Source organism: Cornus florida, unplaced genomic scaffold (genome assembly GCF_030987335.1).
Source record: "Cornus florida cultivar Cherokee Brave unplaced genomic scaffold, ASM3098733v1 CherokeeBrave_3.0.0_Hap2_Chr05, whole genome shotgun sequence".
NCBI classification, from domain to species: domain Eukaryota; kingdom Viridiplantae; phylum Streptophyta; class Magnoliopsida; order Cornales; family Cornaceae; genus Cornus; species Cornus florida.
The window spans coordinates 32624054-32635629 of NW_026775575.1; the positions used below are offsets into that span (position 1 = coordinate 32624054).

The following is an 11576-nucleotide window of genomic DNA, read 5'->3' on the forward strand; positions in this document are numbered from 1 at the left end:
CGGATTCAAATCCGAACACCCGAAGTGAGGTTAAGCGAGGAAAAATGATAAACGAGTAAAAGACGAAAAAAAAGAAAATCACAAAAAATGAAAAAAATGAGGAAAAAGTCCGGGTCATTACAAAAAAACTCATAGGTAATTTGTGGTAGAGTTTTAAAAAATTTATTTTATTTTTTATATCAATTAATAAATATTTTTTATATTAATAATTCTTGTTTAATTAGATTTTATTTTATTAAAAAAATCATAATAAATAGATAAATATGTAATTTGTGTTAGAGTTTTATATAAACTCTTTTAAAAAATTATTTTATTTTCTTTAAATTTATCCTTACCTAATTAGATTTCCTTTTATTAAAAAACTCATAATAAAAGGTAATTTGTGCTGAGTTTTAGAGAAATTATTTTATTTTTTCTATCAAATAATAAAAAAAATTTATATTAATAATTCTTATCTAATTACCTATTTAATTTTCATTGATAATTTATTTAATGATTTGAAACATCTTGATTGAATTTTAATTAAACAATTACCTATTATATTTTAATTGATAATTTATTTTATTTTAATAGATAACTTGTTTATTTTAATTGATAATTTATATGATTTATTTTAATTAATAACTTATTTTACCATTTAATAAATTCTTTTATTATTTTGTCTATAAATCATTTGGTACACTTTTTTCCTCCTGTATTTCCCTATTTAAACTGCCAATATTTCCCAACATTTTTTTTTAATGACAGCAGGTGTTGCCTAATAATTACCATAGTAGCACTAGTAATGATGGTGCGGGTGCGGAATTTATTGAAATTATTTTATGCGAGAAAATTGGCGCCCTAATAATTCATCACTTTACTATTTGCGCCTTAATTTACCATTTGTTTCTCTAACTTTACCTATCTCATCCGACATTACAAACCCTAGGTTTCTCTTCAGCCTCCGCAATCGCCTCCATCTCTATTCTCATTCTAAACTTTGAAGTTGCTCTCTTTTTGTCCTTATAACTACAAACTACAAAATCTACAAGAATCTGTCTGCACAATGATTTCAGCCTCCCCAATCGCCTCCATCTCTATTCTCGTTCTCAACTTTGAACTTGCCCTTTCTCTCTCTCCCTCCAACTGCAAGCCACAAAATCTACAAGAATCAGAAGTTCAAAACCCATATATTTCAGTTGTTCTACCTGTCTGCAAGAATCAAAAGTTCAAAACCCATATCGACATATCATTTCAAGATTGTTCAAAAAATCAAAACACATATCTTTCCGTTTCCATCACCTGCTGTTCCAGATTGGGTTCGCCGTTCGTAAGCTTTAGCCGCTGGTCCGTTGTCTCTCAACTCTCAAGCTTGCCCCCCTCTCTCTCTGCAACTGCTAACTTGTATGTATGGGTTTTGTTTTAATTTTTTTTCTAAATCAACTAATCAAGCTCTATAATTCTAGTTTTGCAAACTAAATCCTATTTGGTGAAAATTTTTATGATCTTTTTTATATAATTATTTTTTAATTTTTAGAATATAAAGTAACAAAATTTGCATTGCATTGCATTTTGAGGTAATCACCGTAATCTAAGTTTTATTTCAGCAAAACAAATATATATATATATATATATATATATATATATATATATATTTAGTTCTATAACTTCTATTTTTGTTTTGTTTTTTTTGTTTTTTTTTGTTTTGTCAATTATATCAGATATAAGTCCCAGTTCCACCACGTGATATAGTGCAAAGTCCTCCGCATGCCATACAATTCCATAATTTGCATTTTCCTTGTTTGTTTGCTTCAGTCCTAAATGGATTCATGTAAAATGTTCATGTTGGGATCAAGTTCTTCTAACGCTTAATTTGTTTTGAGTGAATAACCATTGCTAAGATTTATTGTTATTTCAACTTCAGGTCACTTGAGTGCTCAATTGTTTGAAACTTAAATGAGTAGCTGCTGGATAAAGAAAACATGTACTTGCATTTATCATGAAATTTTGTTCTCTAAATTCCCTGTCTATCTCAAGGATCTTAAGGTGCAACACTTACAAGATCTGTAATACTAATCTACAAGAGACCTATAAGTTTTGCATTTATTATGAAATTTTGTTCTCTAAATTTTCTATTTCGTTCTTGTCAGAGACAAAAGATTGGATTTCATGATATATGAACTGTCTTTAATAATTTCTTTAAAAAAGTTTTTATTTATTTTTTTTAATTTTTAGAATCAACTTTCTCTTTTATAATTTTTTTTAAAGTTTCAGCCTATAGTTGTTAAAATCATTTTGTTTCTCAAGTTGCACGGGTTATAGAACTTAGATCAATATTTTGGAAATTTGGTTGAAAGTTGGCTAAATCAATGAAATTTTCTACAAAGTTTTAATTTGGTCAAAATGAATGTGGGCCAAAAGAAGTTTTGTTTCAGTTACTGAACTTAAAGAAATTCTATTGCTTTGTCTTTTCATTTATCTGTACAATTGATTGAGTGTAATGGAGAAGGGAGCTCAAGTTTGCTTGTTTTATACTGGTTGGTGTACAGGTGACTCAAAGGAGACTTTCTATATCATTCCTTTGGAAAAGAATACTGTAATGACCCGGTCATTTCCTTCCATTCTTTTTTCCTCAGAATTTTACGGATGAATTTTTTTCATTGAAATTTCTTTTCTGAGTTTAGTTTCTCTTCACTTAGTGTCATCTCGAGTGCTCGGAAATGGTTTCTGAGACTCTTTCCTTTGGATTGACAACTTCCTTTAAGGACCGAATTATTTCCATATTTTTTGTTTTTCGACGCTATTCACTTTTTGTCTTTTTCTCGTTTGTCACTTTATTGGCACAACATCACTTTTCGTGTTCGAATTTGATTCTGATTTTTGCATGCATCCACGATATTTAAATTCCACGCCATATGTATTTTTACTTTCTTAGAAAAGTATGCTAAGTATTTACTTTTCTTATAAAGGGTATGGATGCATAACTTTTTTATAATATTCTTAACTTGTGAGGTTTTAGTGTAATTACATAAAGTAATTATTTTTCATCTTAGGGACCATTTTGTAATTTAATTTAGAAGATATTTTAGAAAATGACCTTTTTATAATTTTTGGAAAGTGTGACAAGTGTCACACTCCTATTAAACCACTTGTTGACATTTTGGTAGAACCACTTAGAAGCTTAATCTCTTGACATATGGAGGGAGGAGATTCACCCATTTGTTGGCCTAGGATTGGACCACTTGTTGGCTTGGATGAGTGACAAGTGTATGTTCCAAATTAAGTCTTACAATTATTTTTGGGCCACTTTGGGATTATGGTTTTAAAGAAGGATTTTTGTGCAATTGACTATAGATGTGTGCGTTGACTATGGTGTAGGATCACATAGTGAGTAGAGGATTTCTATTTCCTCCACTCACACTTCTTCACATTATGTCATTATATTCCTCACCACAAACCCTTGCCACCATTAGAGAAGCTTGATGCTTAGGCCTTGACTTTGATTTTTGAGAACCTTCCATTGATTTTCAAGCGTAACCTTGGGAATACTTTTTGTTCCCCTCATCCTCCTCTACATAACCCTTGAAGGGTTTGCCATTTTGTGTTGATTTGCCTAGGATTCAAGACGAACAATCCTCTTGTGAGGTAGGGGGTGTTATAGTTTATTTTCTAAGTGGTTTTAATTGCTTTTGTAGTGAAATACAAGTTATATGCATGTTTTATATCAATTTGAGAAATAAATGATTTATTGTAACTTGTATATAACTCATTTTAGACTTGATATATGGTATGGCCACGACTTGATCTTTGTTATATATTAATTTGGGGTGATTTAAATGAGTTTTCAAATCTAGTGATTTAATGAATTTAAATTGATTTAAATTCTACTAAATTGTACCTTACTTGTATTTCATTTTTGACTTGATATATGGCATGGCCATAACTTAATCCTTGTTTTATATTTATTTGGGATCATTTGAACAACTTTTGAAAAATTAGAGATTTAATTAATTTAAATTAATTAAAATCTGCATGATGATGTCTTGCTCATTTTGCTCTTTTGATTTGATATATATAATGAGCATGCTATGTTGTTTAATATATATTAATTTGAGGTTATTTGGAATTGCTTTGAAATCTAGAGACTTTTCATGTTAGGTAATTTCTTGAAATATAGTATGTTCAATTACCTTATGTGGATATTACTAATTAGATGTAGAATTAGTACTTGTGGCATCTTCAAATGGTAATTGGACTTAGCATGATATAAAATATCATTGACTTGCATAACTTATTTAAATATATCTTGTGTGGCTACATAGCTTGTTAGAATATTACAATTGTTTACCTTGGAAGTTAGTTATTAAATTGAAGCTTATTTCGTACTTATGGCTTAGGATGGTAATGTGGCTCAATTGTTGTAAAATATTCTTACTTTGTGGATAAATTGCATATTGAGGACATGACTTGTCATATATTATTTAGACTTGAATTATAGGACATGAATTGTGTGGATTTAACCTTACTTGTGCATGGAATGTGGTAACTTGCATTTGATTTTGTATAAGTTTTGAACTTATTAATTTTGGAAAGCTTGTGAGGATATAAATTATGTGATGGCTAGGGTTTGACTCTAGTACGAAGATAAGAGCCTTCTAAGTCATAAGTTCGCACTAGGTGGTACCTTGTGGGTCGTAATTACCTGAAAATACTTGCTTGGTCTAGCGACCGCATGTCCCAGTCTTTCCACTATTTGATTTCGCATTTAATTTCAAGTTGTTAATCATGGATTACTTGTAACTTAAGAATTAATGCTTATTTGGATATTTGAATCCTATTCAGTATACTTGAACTTGTATACTTGCTCCATGAGTTTAAATTTCATTTAGTATACTTGTGCTATGTATTCTTGTCACATGTGTAATCCTATTAGTTTAATATACTTGTGTTTGTGTACTTGGTTTACGAACTTTCCATATTAAATGTATACTTGAGTAGATATGCTTGGACATTGCATCACTTGTTTTAATATGGTTTAGTATACTTAAATGTATGCTTGAATGTCGTATAACATGTTTTGACATTGTTTAGTATACTTGAGCATGTATACTTGTATGCCGTAGTTCATTTCAATTACATGAGTAGTTTAGGATAATCCCTGAGTCTCACCTTGACATAGATGTTAGGTGGCATGATCCTTTTGAATTATTTCATGTTAATGTAAAAATCTAAAAAAAGTTGGGTTTATGCATGCTCATTTCCTACGAGTAGCTTTATGTTACTCACCCCGAAGTTATTAGGGATTTGTTTCACGTATGAGGACTTGGTTCGTGATGCTCATCATTCCTTGCATGACTTGTAACTTTTAAATTTCCATTTCATGCAAATGTTAGCATGAAATATCATTTTGTAGCTTTATACGTCAAAACTTGTATTCTTTGATTCCATATATGTAATGTGTACATAAGTACACAATTTTCAATTTATTTGACATGTATGAGATGAGGCCGGAGGCCAATGATATGTATATTGTATTCTATGTAACTTTTAACTTCATGAAATCTTATAAAAATATTAAAAAATGCTAAGTCATTGTCTCACCATGGTTGTGTTGGGTGTGAAAATTCCATTTTTATTCTTTCATAGTGTCTCATTAATCATGTTTGAAGTGTGGCCTAGGGCCAAACAGTAATTTAAAATCATTTGTCAATTTTGGTTTTCAAAATTTTCATTTCTTGTTCATTTTCGCTTTTTTGGCTGTCGGGGGATCAAATTTTGCATCAGCAGTATTTTTAAGCCGTGAACCATTGTAGCACGTCCTATTAGGTAAGTTACATTTGCGCGCATGATCGTTTTCAAGTTTAGAGCCATATTCCACAAAATGAGTACTCTATGGATTTATTTTTGGCGCTTTATGCATAATCTGATCTAGGGGCATTCTAGACTTTTCATAACAGTTTTATTTTCTTCTTTTGACATGGTCACTTAGAAAACGCGATTTTGGGGGGGGGGGGGGGAGGGGAGGGGGGTTTGTTCTTCGTGTTTTTCCAGAAAATATTGTCTTGGTACCGGAAATCGCTCGCGAAGTTCAGCCTTCAGTTTTTCATTTTAGCAGCTTTTTGACCCTTATGATCTAATTTCATGGAGGGGCATTTTGGACATTTTATAGTGAGTTTTTTTTTTTTTTTTTTTTTTTCATTTCCTTCTACACTGTCGAGTAGAAAACTCAATTTTGAGAGGGGTTTCTTCTTTGTGTTTTTCCAGAAAATGTCATCTTGGCTCTCAAAACCCATTGTTTTTCGAAAAACCCCCTGTGACCTCATGGAGGGTCACATTGGTGTCTTAGAGACGTGTTGTATCTCTTGAGACCATTATTTTGCTTCCGCATTTCGGATCCATTACCGGGTCAACTTTTGGGTCATCACTGACACATCGGGTTAAATAAAAAAACTCAGAAGGTACTTTTAACATGTTTACATACTTTACTGGTATCTCTGTTGCTATTGGTTTTCTTGCATTTCCTGATCTGTCCCTTAGTATTTTGTTAGATGAGTACATTTTATCTTAAGATAAAAGAACTATTTTGGATGTTGTCTGGGTAGGAAATTCCAGAAGTATTGCCAAATTGGAGATCCACACTAGAATCTTTACCATAGTAATTTTTCAATTCAAACCTCAATAGTTTAAAACAATTATTAAATTTTCAATTCAAACCTTAATAGTTTATTGATGGTAATTCTTTTTCTTTACTTTAATAAGAATTTGAACAATTCTTGGGGCCTGAAATGTGATATCATATGCTTAGAATAGTTATAGGTTGTGATTTTATATGAGGGGTTTGGGGATGAGATATTATCAATGAACAATCTAGTTCTAGTGAATTTTGCTTACTTGGGATGTGTTGTGCTATTGTGTTTGTCTTTTGGTTTTTTTTCTCATGAATCTTGTAAATATTTCTTCATATTTTCTAAAACAAGGTTTGCAACTTCTAAATGATGTCAATTTTGCTCCCTCGGGGCTGCTGGACAAAGCTTAGTCTCTTTACTTGCTCTGGATTTGATCTTGGATGAAGACTTCTTTGAGAAACTGGACGGGGGATTTCAATCCACCATCTGCATTTCTTCGGTTAATACACTATCCAGGTTTAAATCACAAATGAACTACATTTTATTAATTTACTCTGTTTATATTATCTATTATTTGGATTTTTTCGTAGAATTATCATTTTCTATTCATTTATTTGTTTTTTTTTCTTCAATCTTTGGGTTTCTACTTCCTTTGTTATATAGATTCATCTCTGTAATGGTTTTTTTTTTTTTTTTTTTTTTTTTTTTTTTTTTTTTTTTTTTTTTTAATAAAGAACTTAGTTTTTCATTTTTTATTTTATTTCTCAATATTAATTCCATTGCATTAGTTCAAGATAGCACATCTTGAAAAGCATACGATCTTGTATAGTCATGTGGAATGTAACTATAAAGTGTAGGTTTTTTTGCTTGATCTATAGTGCAGTGTTGGGATCCATTACACTTAATATAGTAAAAAATTTCTTTTCCACAAATGATAGCAAAGTATACAAACCAATCTGATGGGTTGTTGAACCATTCATTTAATGGCACAAGCCGAGTAAAAGTATTTTTGTTACGTTTAGAGGGAATTAAATTTACACTTTTAACTTTTTTATTTTTTTTTTTCAATTCCAAATCTAAGTTGCCTATTCCACGCTTTCAAACATAGAATAAGTAAATTTAATTTTTTTTAGTCTTAAGCATTGACAAATGACATAAGTCACATAAAGTTAGAGCTGAAGCGAGAACATCAATCTTAATTTTTATTAGTCTTAAGCATTGACAAACGACATAACATAAAGTTAGAATTGGAGCAAGAGCATCAAATCTAAAAAGTACTTTTGAGAGCAAGAACTGCAACAACGTCAAATCTAAAAAAATTTGAAAGCGAGTGTCTATACATACTTGTATGTAATTATCACTTTAAGGCATTATCATTTATATTTATTAAACGCTATTTAATTAGTTGTTAACATTTAACTAAATTTTATTAGTTGCAATACTCGCTATAGGTGCATACTTAAATTCAAAGTTTTTTGTTTAGTAAGGAAAATTAAAGTTGATGTATATATATAAATTGTATTCTACTAATATAAGATGTAGTAACACATTGTGACAATATTAGAAGTAACAAAATTACAAATCATTAAAGGCAGCACCAGTTAGATGTAAGTAAGAGTTGATATAAGTTGATTCTGATATGACATGTTGTTTTGGCAGGTGAGATTTGTATATAATAATGAATTGTGACAGAAGATGATGTTCTTGCATAACATATTTCTTTAGTTCCCTCACGTGTATGTATATGACATCAAAAAAAAAAAAAGACTTTCATTGAGGCTGACTTCTTGATGAAGTTGACCTTGAAATTGCTGTTTAGGTGATCAGAAAATTCTTTTTTTTTTTGCCTAATTAATGAGATTCTACTACCATTGAATAATCATTATTATCAATACAAGTTCAAGAAAAACAATGAATTTCAATTTCCTTTTTTCCCTATTTTTTATCCTTAACCTGCAAACAGGTGACATTGTAATTGTATATATAGTTAGTTGCTTGAAGAAGAGTAAACACCAAATTATTTTTTTTCTATCATTGAGACTTTTCATAAATTGACTTTGCAATATATAAATGAATAAATAAATTATATATATATATATATATCTATAATACCCAATAGCTCATAATATATCAAACTTTTATGCTTGTACTCTTCTAATTGGCATTAGTCAATTTTTTGTGCACAAATTCTTTGTACCCTACGGAAATGCGTAGTGTAAGTGGCATTTTAACAATCAAAGTTGATTTGCTATTTGTTTGAAGCAGTCAAATTATGAAAATATAGACGGTTTGATTTCTTCTTCAATCATTTTTTCCAGTTTTACAATAAGAGGGCATATCTCTCCATGTTTTCATGTGAAATTTTAATTCAAAGTCCATTTTTTTTCTTTTGAATTGGGACTACAATTTGGGTAAACTAAACCACTGTAGAGATAACAGTTTTTTTTTTTTTTTTTTTTTTTTTCTTCGGTGCAGAAAAACATAAAAGATCTTCAAGCGAGTTGTTGAAGTTGAAGATGAAGCTAGAAAAAAGAAGGTTTGAAGATAGGGTCGTGGTTGTGCTTTTTGAATTTCCTTGGCCGAGATGGGTTCTTTTGAGGAAACTTGTGGTTGTGTTCACTACTTTTGCGAAAAATTCTTTTCATTGTGTATACTTCTTTTGTAAAAACTTGGAGTTTACTATAGCTTTATCTATTAGTAGACAATTTGGATGGTATTTTCATATTGGTAAGTTAACTTATGGTTGCCTAAATCTATTAGTAGACATTTTTGGATGGTAATTGTTTGAAATAGGTGAAAACAAAATTATATTATTGTATTACACGCAGGACATGTTATTTTGTCACAATAAAATGGTTTACAGTGACAACATATTTGTCGCAATATGGTAAGTATATTGTGACAAAAGATATTTTGTCACAATAAAACAACTTATATTGTGACAAAATATTTGTCACAATATGGTATTTATATTGCGACAAATGATTTTGTCATAATAAAAATAGCTTATATCGACACTAATTTTGTCGCAACACGGCACATATATTGTGAAAAAATATTTTGTCACAACATGGCACATATATCGTGACAAAATATTTTGTTAGAATAAAAATAAATTACAGCGACAATAATTTTGTCACAACATGGTATATATATTGCGACAAATTTTTTTGTCACAATAAAGCAGTTTATAGTGACACTATTTTTATCGTAATATGGGACATATCTTTTGTCACAATAAAATATCTTATAGCGACAATTTTTGTCACAAAAGAGTATACATATAGCGACAAAATTTCTTTTTGTTACAAAATAGTGATTAATAGCGACAAATTTCATAAGTCTTGAGGCTATAAGACAACAATTTTTGAATATTTTACGGCAAATGTTTTGTCACAAATTTTATTCATTTTGTGACGAAAAATAATTTGTCGCGATATATCTTACCTCTAGCGACAAATCAAAATTTGTCACGAAAAACATATTGTGACTGGTTTCTAGCGACGAACTGGGGACAAATTTTTTTTTTGTCTCAATAATCTTTTCACGACAAAATATGTACTTTTAGTGACAAACTCTTTCGTCGCCAAAGACCAAATTTGTTGTGGTGAACAAAGTCACCTTACCCCCAAACTTAAATGACACATTGTCCTCAATGTGCAATGAGAACAATGGAAAAGATGGAAAGAATATACCGTAGTGGAAAAGACATGAAGCCCGGTAGTGATCCATTGAGAAAGAGTGCATCCCCAAACTTGGAATCAACAACTTATTTGAATAACCACTCTAACAAACTCACATCAAATATCAAATGGGATAAGATAAGTAAATCGAGCATTCTAAGGCAATATAGCACAAGATGAAAGAGAGATATGGATCAAGCCCAATAAAAAATATGAATATAGCATGACTACACATAAAAGCACAATGGTGAAAGCAAGTATATACAAAATGCAAGAAAATCAAAGAATAAAATGTGTAAACAAAATACAAAAAAGAAAAATAACGAAGATAAAATGTAATGAAAGAATATGTACAATGCAAGAAATAAAAAACAAAAAGTAAGAAAGGATGCAAAAACAAAATTAAGAAAATTTTCTTTTCTTTTTTTATTTTTTAGACATAACAAGTATGTATACACACACAAAAATAAAACAAATAAACATGTAAGGAATGAAAATGCAATGAAAGAAGAGATGCAAAAAGAATTTTAATTTATTTTATTTTATTTTTTTTCAGTGCTCGATCGATCAAAATTTACTTCAATCAATTGAGCTGGGCCATGATCAATCGAAACAATGAACATTATTGTCCTGGGATCAAAAATTTCCGATGTAATTCTGATCAATCGAAATTATTTTCAATCGATTGAGACCATTTTCGATTGATCGGAATAAGCGTTGATCGATTGAGAAAGTTTTTGATCGATCGAACTGCCTGGGCACAAATTGCTGAATTTCAAAAAAATTTCAAAGGCATAAATTTTCTAAGGCCCCAAAATGCATGAATATGGTCTAAAAACCTGATTTTTGACAATGAAGTGCAATGGAACATATCTAGACGCCACAAGAAGTAAAAAAAAAAAAAGAAATATGGAAGGAATAGAGTTGTGAAACTCTATGAATGCTAGTGTTTAACATCTCTAACAAGACGTTTGTTCGACTCACTAATCAAAAGTATAAAAAACTGAATATGTAACATCCTTATTGATCCTTTTTTCACTTTTCTCATTTGATGCCTCACTTACAACAATGAAATCATTCTCTAAAAGAATGACTTGAAAAGAAATTAAAGAGAGGATTTCATTCCTTTCATCTACGGTCTTGAAAACAAAATCAATCGTGGTTGACTTTGCCTCATTTTTGTGCTCTTGAAGTGTATTCAAGGAATCACTTCCGTTGTGAATTGGCAAGGCGATGTCTTTCAAAGACTCAATTGGAATATGAAGAAACATCTTTTCTTCCTCCTTTT

At 30.2% G+C, this 11576-nt stretch overlaps 1 long non-coding RNA gene across 3 annotated transcripts; it reads left to right on the forward strand.

Annotated features, from left to right (window-relative positions):
- The first annotated feature begins 874 nt into the window (after window positions 1-874).
- Window positions 875-9345, forward strand: LOC132306251 (uncharacterized). 3 transcript variants are annotated; one of them, XR_009481870.1, is made up of 4 exons: window positions 875-1383; window positions 2529-3624; window positions 6957-7121; window positions 9081-9345. It is a non-coding gene; the product is annotated as an uncharacterized LOC132306251 (long non-coding RNA). The 3 variants fall into 3 exon arrangements; XR_009481871.1 differs by having other exon boundaries at window positions 2529-2575; XR_009481869.1 differs by lacking the exon at window positions 2529-3624.
- Window positions 9346-11576: the final 2231 nt, after the last annotated feature.